We start from the raw sequence: 15,611 nt of genomic DNA, 5'->3' as shown, positions 1-15,611 counted from the left end.
TGATCCTATGACAAGAAGACCACAGCCTAGGCACTTTCACCCATATGCCTCCCTCTTTGGGAAAATGGCCCAGGTTGAGGTTAACTACATGTTGTAGGGATAGCAACTGCTGGTAATCAGGAGTACCCTTAAGGTGGGGGCTGGGGGGTGTCTCTGCACCTGTAATGATATAGCACACACTGTGCATCATAATGCTGTTGAAGTGAAGCTAAAACCTCAGTTTTGCAGGTGAAATGTCATTGTTCTAGAAAAGGTAGAATTTTCACATACATGGTGTCCCATTGAGTAGATGCCCAATCACATATGTATGGGAGCAGCCAAGGCCCCACCATAAGAAATCCTCTGACTTGGGAGCTTTACTATCATTAGTCGGTTGCACCTGATTGAGACAAGTGAAACAGACACAGGCAGATGCCCCTAGTCAGGAACCCTGGCAAAGGGCTGGAATATTCTAATGCAAGGGAATTAGAGGATAACTATAGGCTGACAATATAACCTGGTAGAAGTATTGACTCTTCCACAGTAGTCTATATAAACCTTGAGTGCGGGGACTTATGTAGGCCCCACATCTGCCACAATGCCAGCCCATGATCCAGCCCCTGGAGCCCTTGCACTCTGATCAAAAATTGATCTGGAAGGTCCAACAGACTAATTTACCCATTACCATCCCTCCAACCCGCTCTTGATACCATTACTTGATTGATCATAAACCTTCTCCCTGTTTTGTAATCCTAATACTATCTTGGTTGAAGGGAATACCCCTACCAGAAGGCCATCACAATTGGCAGTCCAGTGTGATGATTAAGAGACTGGGCTTTGGAGCTTGACAGCAGTTGTTTGAATCTAAGCTCTCTCCTTTATTAGCTGTGATCTTGGATGAGCCACTTAACTTTCCTAAGCCCGGTTTCCTCATCTGTAAAATGCAGACAACAATAGTCCCACCCTCATAGAGTTGCATATAATAGTATGTGTAATGCACACTTTATTGCATGTTTGATTTTTCAGCAAGTAATATATGAATATATTTTCATTGTAAAAAATTAGAAAAAAAATATACATAGCAGATGCACACAAATGTGTATCTAAATATTTATGGCAACATTATTCATGATAGCTAAAAAGGAAAAATAACCCAAATGCCAATCAAGTGATGAATGAATAAAAAGTGGTATATCCATACAATGGAATATTATTCAGCAATATAAGTAAATTACATACTGATTCATAGATAAGACATGAAGACATTAGGCTAAGTGAAAGAAGCTGGTAATGAAGGAACACATATTATATAATTCCATTCATATGGAATGTTTCAAATAGCCAAGCCCATAGAGACTGGAAATAGGGAGTGACTGCTAACGGACAGAGTTTCTTCTTGAGGTGATGATAATGTTCTGAAATCAGTGGTGAATATACTAAAAACCATTGAATTGCACATTGACATGTGTGAACTGTATTTTATGTGAACTATATCTCAATAAAGCTGTTATACAAATAGATAGCAGATAACGTAAATGTCCCTTTCCCTCCTTTTTGTAGGACCTCTAATAGGTATCACCTCAGACCCTTTAAATGAGATTTCATCCATATGGGTACATATACAAATATATGTTTTTATTTTTTTATATGTTTTTATTTTATTTTAGATTTTATTTTAGAATAACATGGTGCATTCATTCTGTAACTTGCTTTCTTTATCTACCAATGGCACTCAAATTCTTTTCATGTCAGGACACATAGCTCTACCTCATTCACGTAATTGCTGAATTACAGCTCAGCGTAATGAGGATGATGGATGAATCATGGTGTATTCACCAGCCTTCTTTGCTGGACACTTAGATTATGTCCAATTTTTTGCTATTTTAAATAAGGTTTCAGTAATATCTGTGCGCATGCCTATTTGTGCACACAGGAAGTATTTTTTTCTAGGAAAAATACAGTACTTCTAAAAGACTTGTTGTATTGAAGAGTGAAGTACATTAAAAATTTCTTTCAGTTCTGCCAAATTGGCCTCCAAATGGGTAATATCAAATTACATATGAATAAGCAGTTTATAAGAATATAAATTTCTCCTCACCCATTGTCCATTTTGGAAATGAGTTGATGGTTTCTTATCCTTGACTTGCGAGTTCTCTATGTCTCCTGGACACAAGTTATTTCTTAGATATATGATTTGCTAAGATTTTTTCCCAGTCATTCTCTTAAGAATGTTATTTTGAGGGGGCCCTCGCTGGCTCAGTTGGTGGAGCATGTGACTTCATCTTGGGGTTGTAGGTTCAAGCCTCATGTTGGGTGTAGAGATTACTTTAAAAAAAATAAAATCTTCTTAGAAAGGACTGTTTTTTGAAAAACAGAAGTCTTAAATTTTGATGAAGATTAATTTACTAATCTGTTCTATTTTGGATCATGTCTTCAGTGCTGTATCCAGAAACTCTTCGCCTAACCCAAGATCACAAAGATTTTCTCTTATGTCTTCTTTTATAAAGCTTATATGTTTAGATTTTACATTTAGGTTTGTGATCCACTCTTAATTTTTGTATATGGTTTGAAGTTCATGTTTTGCAAGTAATATCCTATTATTTCAGTACCCTCTGTTGAAAAGACTATTCTTTGTCCCTGTCATGGCCTTTGCACCTTTGTAAAAAAAAAAAATATATATATATATGTAATATATATATATTTATATATATAATATATTATATTTATATATATAATATATATGATATATATCATATATATTATATATCATATATAATATATTATATATTATGTATATTTATATATATTTTATATATATATACCTTTGTAAAAAATATATATAATATAAATATTATATATGTTATATATAATATTTATATATTATATATTATATATCAATATAAAATATATAGAAATATATATAAATATAATATATATTTTTATATATTTTATATATATTATATATTTTTTACAAAGGTATATATATTATATATTATATTATTAGGCATTTCATATTTTTGTGCTATTGTAGATATATATCTTTGAATTTTTAATCACTGATTGATTTATTTGATTGCTTTATATTGATTCTCTACCTAGCAACATTGCAAAATGTGATAAGTTCTAATAGATTTTTGTAGATTTTATTGAATTTTCTAAACAGATAATCACATCATTTTCCAATCTAGATATCTTATATATCATATATCTTTTTTTCACTATCTGCACTATCCAGAGCACCAGTACAATGTTGAATAGGAGTGGTGAAAACGGACATCCTTTCCTCATTCCTGATCTCATGGAAAAAACATTGTCTTTCATCATTACATGTGATGTTCTACATAGACTTTTTAGATGCACTTTTTCAGGTTGAGGAAGTTCACTTTTATTCCTCGTTTTATTGGAAATTTTTTAAAACATCAGGAATGGTTGTTGGATTTTGTCAAGTCCTTTTTTTTTCATTTATTGAGATAATTATATGGCTTTCTCCCTTAGTTTATTAATATGGTGAATTACATTTATTTTTAAATGTTAAACCAACCCGGCATTCTTGGATTAAATCCCACTTGGCAATGACGTTTATACTGCTAATATAATGTTGGATTTGATTTGCAAACTTTTTAAAGACATTTTTCTGTCTATATTAATGAAGAATAGTGTTTGGTAGTGGGTCTTTTTTTAAAACATCTTTTTTCTGGTTTCAGTATCAGTGTAATGTTTATAGAATGATGATTTGAGAAACAGTACTTCCTCTTCAATTTTCTTGAAGAAAATTTATAGTGGATTTGGTATTATTTCTTCCTTAAATATATAGTTGAAGTGAAGGCATCTGGGCCTGGAAATATATTTATGAGAAGGCTTTTAACTACAAATTTGATTTTTTTTAATAGATGAATGACCAGATTATGTCTTCTTGATGGAGCTTTGATAGTTTGTGTCTTTTTAAAAAGATTTTTTTTAAAGATTTGATTTATTTAATTGACAGAGAGATAGAGATAACAAGTAGGCAGAGGCAGGCAAAGGGAGAGAGAGAAGCAGGCTCTCTGCCAAGCAGGGAGCCCGATGTGGGGCTCGATCCCAGGACTCTGAGATCATGACCTGAGCCGAAGGCAGAGGCTTTGACCACTGAGCCACCCAGGTGCCCCTTTTTAAAAAGATTTTTAAAAGTAATCTCTATACCTAACATGGAGCTTGAAGTCACAACCCCGGGATCAAGAGTGATACTCTCCACGGACTGAGCTAGGCAGGCTAGTTTGTGTGTTTTAAGAAGCTTATCCATTTCATCTAAGTTGTCAAGTTTATCAGCACAAAGTTATTCATAATAATCCCTTATTACATTTTTAACATTGGCAGAGTCTGTATTTCTGTGCCCTTTCTCATTTTTGATATTAGCAATTTGTATCCTTTTTTTCTGAAAAGTTTGGCTAGAGATTTATTAATTTCTTTGATTTTCTCAGAGGACCACCTTTTGTTTTATTGTTTTTTGCTGTTTTTTTCCTCTTTCCTATGTTACTGATTTACAGTTTAATCTTCATGATTACTTTGTTTCTAATTACTTTACATTTATTTTTCCAGTTTTTTTTTAAGAGGAAACTGAGGTCATTGATTTGAGATCTTTCTAACACACTTCCAGCTACAAACCACAAATTCTGATATGTTGTGTTTTTATTTTCACTCAGTTCAAAATATTTTCAAATTTCCCTTTTGATGTCTTTGACTCATAGGTTATTTAGAAGTGTTTTGTTCAGTTTTTAAATATATGTGAAATTTTCTCAAATACCTTTGTTACTAAATTTTAATTTAATTCCATTGTGCTCAGGGAATATATATTGTGTCGTTTGATTCTTTTAAAATTTATTGAGACTTGTTTTATGTTCAAGAATATGATCTATCTTAATAAATGTTCCATCTGCACTTGAGAAGAATGTGTCATCTGCTGTTGTTGAGTGGACTGTTCTATGTATGTCAATCAAGTCAAGTTCATTGATAGTGTTGCTCCTGCCCATTATGTCTTTGCTGATTTTCAGTCTACTTTTTCTATTAATTATTGAGAGAATATTGAACTCCTCAACAGTGTTTATAGATTTTCCTATTTCTCCTTATAGTTCTATCACTTTTTGTTTCATATATTTTTTAGAGGCATAAACATTAAGGGTTGTCATGTCCTCTTGAAGAATTAACCCCTTTATCATTATGAAATGACCTGTATCACTGATAATAGTATTCTTCACTTTTTTTTTAAGATTTTATTTATTTATTTGGCAGACAGAGATCACAAGTAGGCAGAGAGGCAGGCAGAGAGAGGAGGAAGCAGGGTCCCTGCGGACGGAGCAGAGAGCCCAATGTGGGGCTCAATCCCAGGACCCTGGGATCATGACCTGAGCCGAAGGCAGAGGCTTTAACCCACTGAGCCACCCAGGCGCCCCAGTATTCTTCACTTTGAAATTCATTTTGTTTAATGTTAACACAGCTGTGTCAGCTTTCCTTTGTCTAGAGTTAGCATAGTGTGATAGTATGCTTTATTTCACCCTTTTACTTTTAACCTATTTGCATTTTTATATTTAAATTATATAAATATTTATATTTATATATTGTGTGTATATTGAACACGGCATATAGCTGCATCTTGCCTTTTAAGTTCAGTCTGACAATCTCTGTCTTTTAGTTTGTAAGATTAAACCATTTACTTCTAATATGATTATTGATCCGGTTGGTTTAATGTATCAGATTATTTGTTTTCTAATTGTCTCATCTGTTCTTTGTTCCCCTTTTCCTCTTTTTCCACCTTGTTCTGAACTCATTATACATTTTTAAATTATCATATTTTATCTCCTTTGTTGGCTTTTCAGCTATAGCTTTTGTTTTGTTATTTTAGAGATTGATTCAGGGTTTATAGAAAATATTTTTTAAGTTATGCCATCTACCCTCAAGTGAATTTATACCACTAACATTTTATTTTTTCCCTCCCAGCCTTTATGCTATTGTTATCATACATTTGACTTTTGCTTTCTTATAAACCCAACAATTAGTTTTTACTATATTTGATTAAAGAATCAGTTATCCTTTGAAGAGATTTAAATAATATAAAAAACATATATATTTACCCAGGTACTTATCATTTCCAGTACTCTCATGCCTTTGTGTAGATCCATATTTGCATCTGGTGTCATTTTCTTCTGCTTGAAAGACATTCTCGAACATTTGCTATAGTGTGGATTGCTGGTGATAAAATCTTTCAAATTTCTATATATTTTTTTTAAGATTTTATTTATTTGACAGACAGAGATCACAAGTAGGCAGAGAGGCAGCAGAGAGAGAAAGAAGCAGGCACCCTGCCGAGCAGGGGCTCAATCCCAGGGGCTCAATCCCAGGACCCCGGGATCAGGACCCAAGCTGAAGGTAGAGGCTTTAACCCACTGAGCCACCCAGGCGCCCCTCAAATTTCTATATGTTTGAAAGGGCTTTTTATATCAACATCCTTTTTAAAGGATACATTCTCTTGATATAGAAATTTACGTTGACAGTTCTTTTCTTCCAGTACTTTGGAGATACTACTAGGCAGTGCAGTCAGTTAAGCATCTTACTCTTGGTTTTGGCTCAGGTCTTGATCTCAGGGTCATGGGATCAAGCCTCAAGTTGGACTCCGCACTCCACAGAGTCTGCTTGAGATTCTCTATCTCTCTCTCCCTCTGCCTCTCCCACTCATGCTTGCTCTCTCTCTCAAACAAGTAAGTAAATCCTTAAAACAATTTTAAGAATAAAGATACTGCTCCATTCTCTTCTTTTTTTTTTCTTTCTTAAGTAGGGGCTTGAACTTATGACTGTTAGTTAAAACTTGAGCTGAGATCAAGAGTTGGATGCTCAACCAACTGAGCCACCCAGGCACCCCTCACCTGTACCATTTCCAATGAGAAATCTACTATCATCCTTGGTTTTGTTCCTCAGTACATTACTGGTCTTTCTTCTCTGGCTACTTTTAAGATTTTCTCTTTATCACTGTTTTTCACCATTTTAATTAGTATGTGGCTTGGTATAGTTTTCTTCATGTTCTTTGTAGGGGTGATTTTCTGAGCTACTTGAATCCATGGTTTTATTTTTTTAAAGATTTATTTGTTTATTTATTTGAGGGGGGCGAGAGAGAGAGAGCGCGCACACAGGAGTGGGGGATGGGGAGAGAGAGAAGCAGACTCCCCAATGAGCAGGGAGCCCAACACAGGTCTCAATCTCAGGACTCCAAGATCATGACCTGAGCTGAAGGCAGATGTTAACCGAATGAGCCACCCAAGGCACCCCGAATCCATGGGTTTATATAGTTCATCAAGTTTGGAAATTTTTCAACCATTGTTTCCTCATATGATTTTTCTGTTGTCTCTTTGCTCTCCTTTGGAGGACTCCAATTACTCCAATTACATTTGACTGTCTGAAATTGTCTCATGGCTCACTGATGTGTCTTGCATTATACTGATTCTTTTTCCCCATGTTTTTGTTTTTCATTGTAGATAGTTTTCATTGCTGTATTTTTTAGTTTACTAATCTTTTCTCCTATAATGTGTAATCTGCTATAAATCCCATCTAGGACATTTTTAATCTCACATATTATGTTTACATCTCTAAAGTTCTGTTTAAGTCATTAAAAAAAATCTTCCATGTCTCCAACTAACACTTTGAACATACAATCTACAGTTGCAATAACCGTTTTTAATGTCTTTGCTAATTGCAATATCTGTGTCAATTTTGGTTTGGTTTTCAATTGATTTGTTATTCTCTTTAGTGGTTGAATAAATATTACTTTGTATGAATGTACCATAATTTATTTAGCCAATCCAGCATTGATAGATATTCTGTTCTTTCTAGTCTTTTTTTTTTATTTGTCAGAGAGAGAGAGAGAGATCACAAGTAGGCCAAGAGGCACGCAGAAGCAGAGGAGAAGCAGGCTCCCTGCCGAGCAAGGATCCCGATGTGGGACTCTATCCCAGGATGCTGGGATCATGACCTGAGCTGAAGGCAGCCGCTTAACCAACTGAGCCACCCAGGCATCCCTGTTCTTTCTAGTCTTTTACTAATACAATTAATGCTGCAATGGACATCTTCATATTGATGCTGTTATGCAAGTATATCAATAGGATAAATTTCTGAAGTCACATTGCTGAATTAGAGAGTATGTGCACTTTTAAAAGTTATTTATTTCATTCATTTTGAATGTTTAATTTGATAGTCATTCTTGCTTCTATAAAGGATTTGGCTCCATTCATGCAAGTAATATCTGGAGCAGGTGTAATCCTAGCATCTGTCCTTGGGTACCTTTGGTATCCATTCAGACACCATGTATTTGATTTTCACACTCTGACCTGCTTGATGGTATTCCTCTTGCCTTTCCTAGTTCTCCCCATTTGGCACAGCCCCTTGACTTCTACTGCTTTTCTAAGACTCCCATGCATGACCACTCATTTTGGATAAAGTTTTCCTTTGGACATAATTTTGCTATTTCCTTTCTCAAGATCCATGACCAGGGACATTGGGAAGAAGTATTTCTGGTTTCTGATCCTTGTCTTGCCAGACTAACTTCCTGGGCTACTCTCCTTTCCAGCCTCCACATTATGGGAAGGGCATCAAACAATATTTAGAGGGCAACTTTCTCCTTATGCATGGATTCAGGGCTAAATGCTTATCTACCAGCTACCAGGAGGAATCTTGGTTACTGTGTTGGCAGATGCCCTATCTTGATATAGATCCATGCTACCAACTTTGGGATCCAAGTTCTGCTATATATGAAGACACTCAATGATCCAGCACAGTGGAATCACAGAAAGCTGCTTTTTATGTCTTCTTTGTCTCCTGCATGCCTAGAGACATGGGTGAGTGAGGTTAATGCCTCTTGTAAATTCAGAAACTACCTGGTCTCTTAACTAATCTGAGAAATATATTTGGTGGTCCATCTTGCAAAGGGGAGCCAATGGACTCTGCCACTACTTTGAGGATAGAATAAACTCAGGGCCCTTAAATTGTGGTAGACCAAATCCCAGACAAATGAACCCAGATGCCCACTCAATCCATACTCATCAGTAGAGACTCCATCAGTATGAACTGAACCACCACCAATGAATTTTTCTAATTGGTACATCCATGACCCTTAAGATCAACTCATACATAAGTATATAGGAGGGTGTAACTGGACACTGCTGCCTATCACCCACTGTGCAACCCAACTTGGTTCTTGACTTCGCTTTCCTGGAACCTGAAGACCTAGCCACTGATACAGGGAGAAGTCTCAATGGGTTAGCTATATCAACGAATGCTGGCATATGTGGTGGATTCACACAAAGTGGGTAGCTGGAGTAAAAAACTTACAATATTGATAATGTTCATTACTTTTTTTTAAAGATTTTATGTAGAGAGAGAGAGAAAGCACAAGCAGGCAGAGGCAGAGAGAGAAGCAGGCTCCCTGCTGAGCAAGGATCCCCACATGGGACTCTATCCCAGGATCCTGGGATCATGACCTGAGCTGAAGACAGCGGCTTAACCGACTGAGCCATCCAGGCGTCCCAATAATGTTCATTACTTTAAAGCGTCTTATATGGTCATGTTTGGCTGTGTGCCTTTCTCTCCCATGTTGATGTTTTCCTCAAGGACCCAGCATTTTTCAGCATACATCATGTCCTGACCTTCAGCATTCTGGTACCTTACAGCTCCTTATGTCCACATGGCATGGGGGGGGAGTATAGAAAGCAGTAGGCTGGAAGTCATAACTACTGTAAAAATATGTATTTCTAGCTGGATAAATGTGATGAGTTGTGGAAAAACTCAGGCATAGTAAGGATAGTAAGGGGAACCAGTGTAATATTCACAAGTTAAGTTTGTTTAAAAAAAAAAGGTAAAACAGTGGAGGTACTCCTTTAGTTAGTATTTGGTTGGTATTCTTAATCTTACCTCTATATCTACCAACAGTAGGCAGTTGACAAATATATACTAATGTGAAGGGTCTTGAGCAGGGCCCTCCAGTACTGGGATGACAATTGAGGGCAATAATCAGAGACCAAATAGCTGGATAATTGGGAACCAGAATATTCTTTTGATAAAATTATCATAGCTGGGGGGCACCTGAGTGGCTCAGTGGGTTAAAGCCTGTGCCTTCAGCTCAGGTCATGATCCCAGAGTCCTGGGATCGAGCCCCGCATCGGCCTCTCTGCTCAGCGGGAAGCCTGCTTCCCTTCCTCTCTCTCTGCCTTCCTCTCTGCCTACCTGTGATCTCTGTCAAATAAATAAATAAAAATCTTTAAAAAATTATCATAGCTGGAGTAGATATGGAACTGGTGCTGAGTATGCAATGAATGATTTTTTTTTCAGGACATGTGCCACTATGAGGACTTTGTGGAGTTATGAAAGAGAATATGCTAGAAATAGTTTACTGTAAAATGGTATCTTGGAGGTGTTTGGAGATCTGAAGTGGATGAAGAATTCTCTTGGATCTACTAGTGTAGTCTTTGAGTTGGAAGTAGCTATCATAAGTGATGACTCATTGAAGATGTGTCAGAGAGGGAGCCACTAATAAAAACCATGTTCAAGGTCTTGACTTCAGTAGACCACACTACCCAGCAGGGTGGGGTCACAGTATAAGAGAAATACTTGTGTGTGAACCTCTCCATCTGATAAATACAATCACCCACTCTAATACAGTAGGTGATTTCAACATTCTCTGCCTCTTGGGGCTGTCACTACAGGGGCCTGAATATAGGTGCTGCCATAAGTAGGCATCCATCTGCAGTCTGGTCTGGATCATGCTAGTTAGTTGTAGAGTATAGTAATATAGGGCTTGATGTCTAAGAGATCTGAATCCAACACCGAATTCTTCAAACTTTGACAAGCCACTATCTCTTCAAACATTAGTTTTCTTATGACTAAAATGGTGATGATAATAGTACTGACCTCAAAGAATTTTTCTGAGTATTAAATGAAACACTTTGTGTAAAGCATTTATCCCAGTATTTGGAGCAGAAGTTTAACATTAGTTATTATTTTGCTTGGGGCTTGATAAACCAGAAGGTCTGTTAAAGAATCTACCAGAGTGAGGCTGCCTCCATCTTTTCGCCTTACTCTGCTTCTTTCTGAGGTAATGTTGGATCCCTCCTTCTAAACAAATGGAGCTCTAGAGGACTGCGTTTAAACTAGAATGTACTGCCACTGGAAACTGCATTGTCCACAGGGATAAAACTCAGCTGAACTTCAGCCTGGGGAGAATGGAACACAGTTGGGCAATTAAAAATGCAGCTTTCTGCAGAGAAATTGAAACCAAAGCCTCAAGAAGAGTCAAATCTAGATGTCAGTCCAAATAAACAGGGTAGAGCAAAGGAACCTGTGATGCAGGCGACCAAGTGGAAAGTGGGGGAATTACTTAAGAGCTAGAGAGGGCTTGGTTACAATTTGACTCCACCATATACAAGGTGAATGGCCTTGATCATCTTAATTAAACTTGGTTTATATTTTGACTCAGCCATTTCCTTAGCTGGTGGCCTTGAATGAATTACTTATATTTCTGTTCTACAGTTTCCTCATCTGTGACAATAGAGATGAAAAGAACATGTTGAGTCTTAGAGTGTTTGCAAGAATGAAATACTTTAATCTTTATAAAGTGCTTAGTATATATAGTTCCTGGTGCACAGTAAGTTCTCAATGAATGTTAGTCATTGCTGTTAAACAGAGGGTGGAGGAGGAGCCTGGAAGAATTCCCTGAGCTGTGGAACATTCACACAAACAAGTTTTATAGTCTGCCTTTGACCACGGCATAAGCATAAGGAGGTAGAAAGGACATTGACTCAGCTCATATAGAGAGTATCCTCCCAGCTGTCCTGGCTGCCTGATATATAAAAACTACAGAAAGGAACAGTTCAAAATGGGGCCCACTATATCCACCATGGAGAGGATGAGCTACTCAAAAAAGATAACCCACTTCCTCTTGGAATGCTGAGCTGCCGGGTCTGTCTCAGTTGCTCTAGCCTATTGTAGTAAATGAATATCCATTGTGGGTATTGGATACCTTTGAAGTAAAGTCTCTATGTTTTTAGGTACCTTAATGGCTAATGGTCCTTACACCTTCACAAAGTTGGTGAAACCCAGGCAGGGATGTTTCTTTCCTGGAGAAGCAGGCATAGAAAAGGACAGTGATGTAGCCAAGGTCCTCTTAAGTTAGACAGGTATCCATAGTTGTTTTTGATCACATTGGTTTCAATGGTGTAGGTCCATCTAGGCTTAGGGTGTCAGGGTGAGGTCAGAAATGAAAAGTGGCTCCAGTTGCTAGACTATGACCTTGATAAGAACCAGATAAACCCTTTTCTCTCCTGAGAAGGCTGATCTGGAGGTAAGTGTGGTAAAAAGGGTAGAAGGCGGCAGTGATACTCCAGAAACTTCAGATAGCCACAGACCACTTTGGTTGACCTGTGGGGTCCCAATCTGGTATAGATGGCACTTCATTAGATACCATTTAGACAACTTGGGTGGACAGGCCTTGGTTTAAGGAAGTTACCTCTGGACTTTTCAAGGTCTTCTCTGAGGTAGTACTGCTTCAGATGGCTCAGAACTGCCCAGACCTGAAGTTCTTTTGAGGTCAGATCGTGGGAATAAATTAGGATATCCTCCAGGTAGATAACAAACCTCCTGCTGGAGAAGTCATGCAAAATTAGGGGTCAGCAAATTGTGCCTTGTGGGTCAAGATCAAGCCATTCCTCATTTTTATTTGGCCCACAAGCTAAGAATGGTTTTTATAGACAAATATTTGCAGTTGATTTAATGGTAGGAAATGTTATGTTAACTTTGAAACCCAAGGAAGTAAAATGTCATTCCAAAAAAATTTTCCGATTTCTCATTGGTAGGTCTGTATTATCAAAAATTATACTCAATCATTATTATGTTTAGAATTTGGTCAGTAAAAATTCATGGAAAGTCTTTTCCTTTATTATTATAAAAACATCTATATAATATCTTAAATTTTCTCTTGGCCCATAAAGCTTAAAGTATTGACTATCTGACCTTTCACAGAAGAAAAAGGTTGCTGACCCTTGTGTGAGAGAATAAAAGTAAAAATAAATAATGCTAGCTAATATTTATTGTTTATTATATGTTCAGGCAACATTCAGAGTTTACATGGATTATCACATTTATTCCTCATAGTAACCCATCGCCATTATTATAATTATGTTCATTTTATAGTCATCAATATAAAAGAGGAGAAAATTTATGTGTTCTGACCAAGAATGCACAAGTGGTGGGCCCAGAATCTGAATTCATAGCCTACCTCCGGAATCTACGCTGTCTAGCACCGATCTATTTACATAATGGATCAGGCATCACTCAGGTCAAAAGCAAAGTAGTGCATTCAGACTGGTCAAGGCATGTGGAGAAAGGTTGCCTCCATTTCTCAATCTCTCTGTCAAAGATGTAGACCTCCCAGAGGGTAGCCTTGGGCTCTGAGACATCAGTGATCAGGGGAATAAGCATCTTATAGCCATAGGAATCCTGGCAGCAATGTAGCTGCCTGTTTTTCTTCCTCACATGGATCACCAAAGCTTTTGTGGGGGTTAGGAGGTTTGGCACATCTCTCTCACAAATTAGCTTCTATAGACATTCAGGAGTCCTGGGTGTTGGAATCTCAGGGTTATGTGTTTGCCAGAGAATGAGCCCTGGATACTGGGATGATCTTCCAGTCACATTCATAAGACAGCAATTATTCTTCCTTCGTGCTCCCAAATGCTTCTTGGCCCACGTGTTCAGGTGACAGATGACTTAGGCCCCAGAGGGTACAAACACCATAACACAGTCAATGCAGAGGGTATGGATTTTCCAAGTGACAGGAGTGAGATGGTGGTTGGGAACGTAGGATATGGTTTTCCAGCCAGCGGAAGACAAGAACCAAGGGTAATTCTCTCTAAGAAGCTGAATTAGCAGAGGAGCAATACCTCTGGCCTAAGAAATTTCTTTCTAGGCTTTCTAGGCCCGCTGTAGTTACTGGAGATAACCTGGCAGTAACAGCAGGTCAGAGTTTTGAGGAATGCCCCTGGATCTCTTAAGGTGAAGGAAGACTTGTCTTTAAGTCTTATCTATAATGGATTTTAATATTTTTGAGTCAGAGAGACACAACTTCAGGTCCTTAAGGCTACTCCAGCAGATTTCAGTAGCTCATTCAATGCCCCAAACACAACCTATATGGCTTTCTTCTGGCGTCATGTCCAAACCAGCAGCCTTCAGTATTCCCTTACAGCAACAACTATGCCTAGCAGCCTTCAGTATTCCCTTTATAGCAACAACTATGCCCAGGAGGGAGAGATCTACACATCTTATGTCACTGTTACCATGGACTTCAACTCTGATCCACTTTCCTCATAGGACCCCAACACAACACCAATACTAACAACAAAGATTTGGTAGAACACTTAGTATGTCCCATGCACTGTTTTAAGTAACATGTGTATGTGTGTGTGTGTTCTAACACCATCTTACAAAACTGGTTCATTGCTTCTCTGTCTCAGGGGCCCACCTACCATAACTACCACTACTCTGTCTACCCTTGGATCTTCTATCTTTACAGACTACCTTGAATACAGATTTGGAACCAGGCACATTTGTATCTGAGTCCCACCTTAGTTACTTTATTGGCTGTATGACTTTGGGCAACTTACATAAGCACTCTGAACATGTTTCTTCATCTAGCAAAGTAGTAGCTCCTACTGCATAGGGTTGTTGTAAGTATTGGATTAAAGATGTTAATATATTTACAGCACTCAGGGGATGCCTGGGTGGCTCAGTTGGTTAAACATCTGCCTTTGGCTGGGTCATGATCTCAGGGTCTTGGGATCAAGTCCTGTATTGGGATCCTTGCTCAGCAGGGAGCCAGCTTCTTCCTTTGCCTGCCACTCCCCCTGTTTGTGCTCTCTCTCTCTGTTAAATAAATTTTAAAAATCTTTTTAAAAAAAAGCTTAAAAAATAAAACAAAGCACTCAGAACAGTGCCTGGTACATGGAAGATCTCAATACATACTAGCTCTTGCTAATACCATGTATATGATACTATATCAGGCATAGATACTAGCGAATCTCCTTGGAAGTATTTCCTACCAGACTGTAAGTAATAATGTGTTGAGAGATGCTTAACAATTAGCTCTCCTGGGAAATGGAAGGGGAGTGGGAAAGTCCTGATTTAGAGTTTCCTGATGTATGTGAAATGAGTACTTTGAGCATGGACAATGTCAGGTTATTAACATGATGTCAACGAACCAGAGCCAGGGAGGAATGTTATCATAAGTGATTTGAAGGGAGAGCCCAGAGAGTTTTGGAACCCAGTGTCCCACATCTGGAGTAAAACTAAACTGGTATGGTAGGTCACTCTAGGCTAACTCTAGTCATTTAAGTAATAGACCTAGTACTGGACAGAGTAGCTGTTCAAGAAATTTGGATGAATTACGTGACTGCTGGGCATTTTGTGAGATACAGAGCCACAGGTACTCACTGTTCTGGTGGCCCAGCCCATGGATCTGAGCTTCAGACAATGGCTTTGCCACTGAATAGCTGCTCTTAGCCTCAATTTTCCCATTTGTGAAATCAAGACAAAAGGACTCACCTCCTATGGGTGCTGGGAGTGTTAAATAA

The sequence above is a fragment of the Lontra canadensis genome, unplaced genomic scaffold (assembly GCF_010015895.1).
Source record: "Lontra canadensis isolate GAN:19392208 unplaced genomic scaffold, GSC_riverotter_1.0 scaffold96, whole genome shotgun sequence".
In the NCBI taxonomy this organism is placed as follows: Eukaryota; Metazoa; Chordata; class Mammalia; order Carnivora; family Mustelidae; genus Lontra; species Lontra canadensis.
This window is presented reverse-complemented; position numbering follows the sequence as displayed.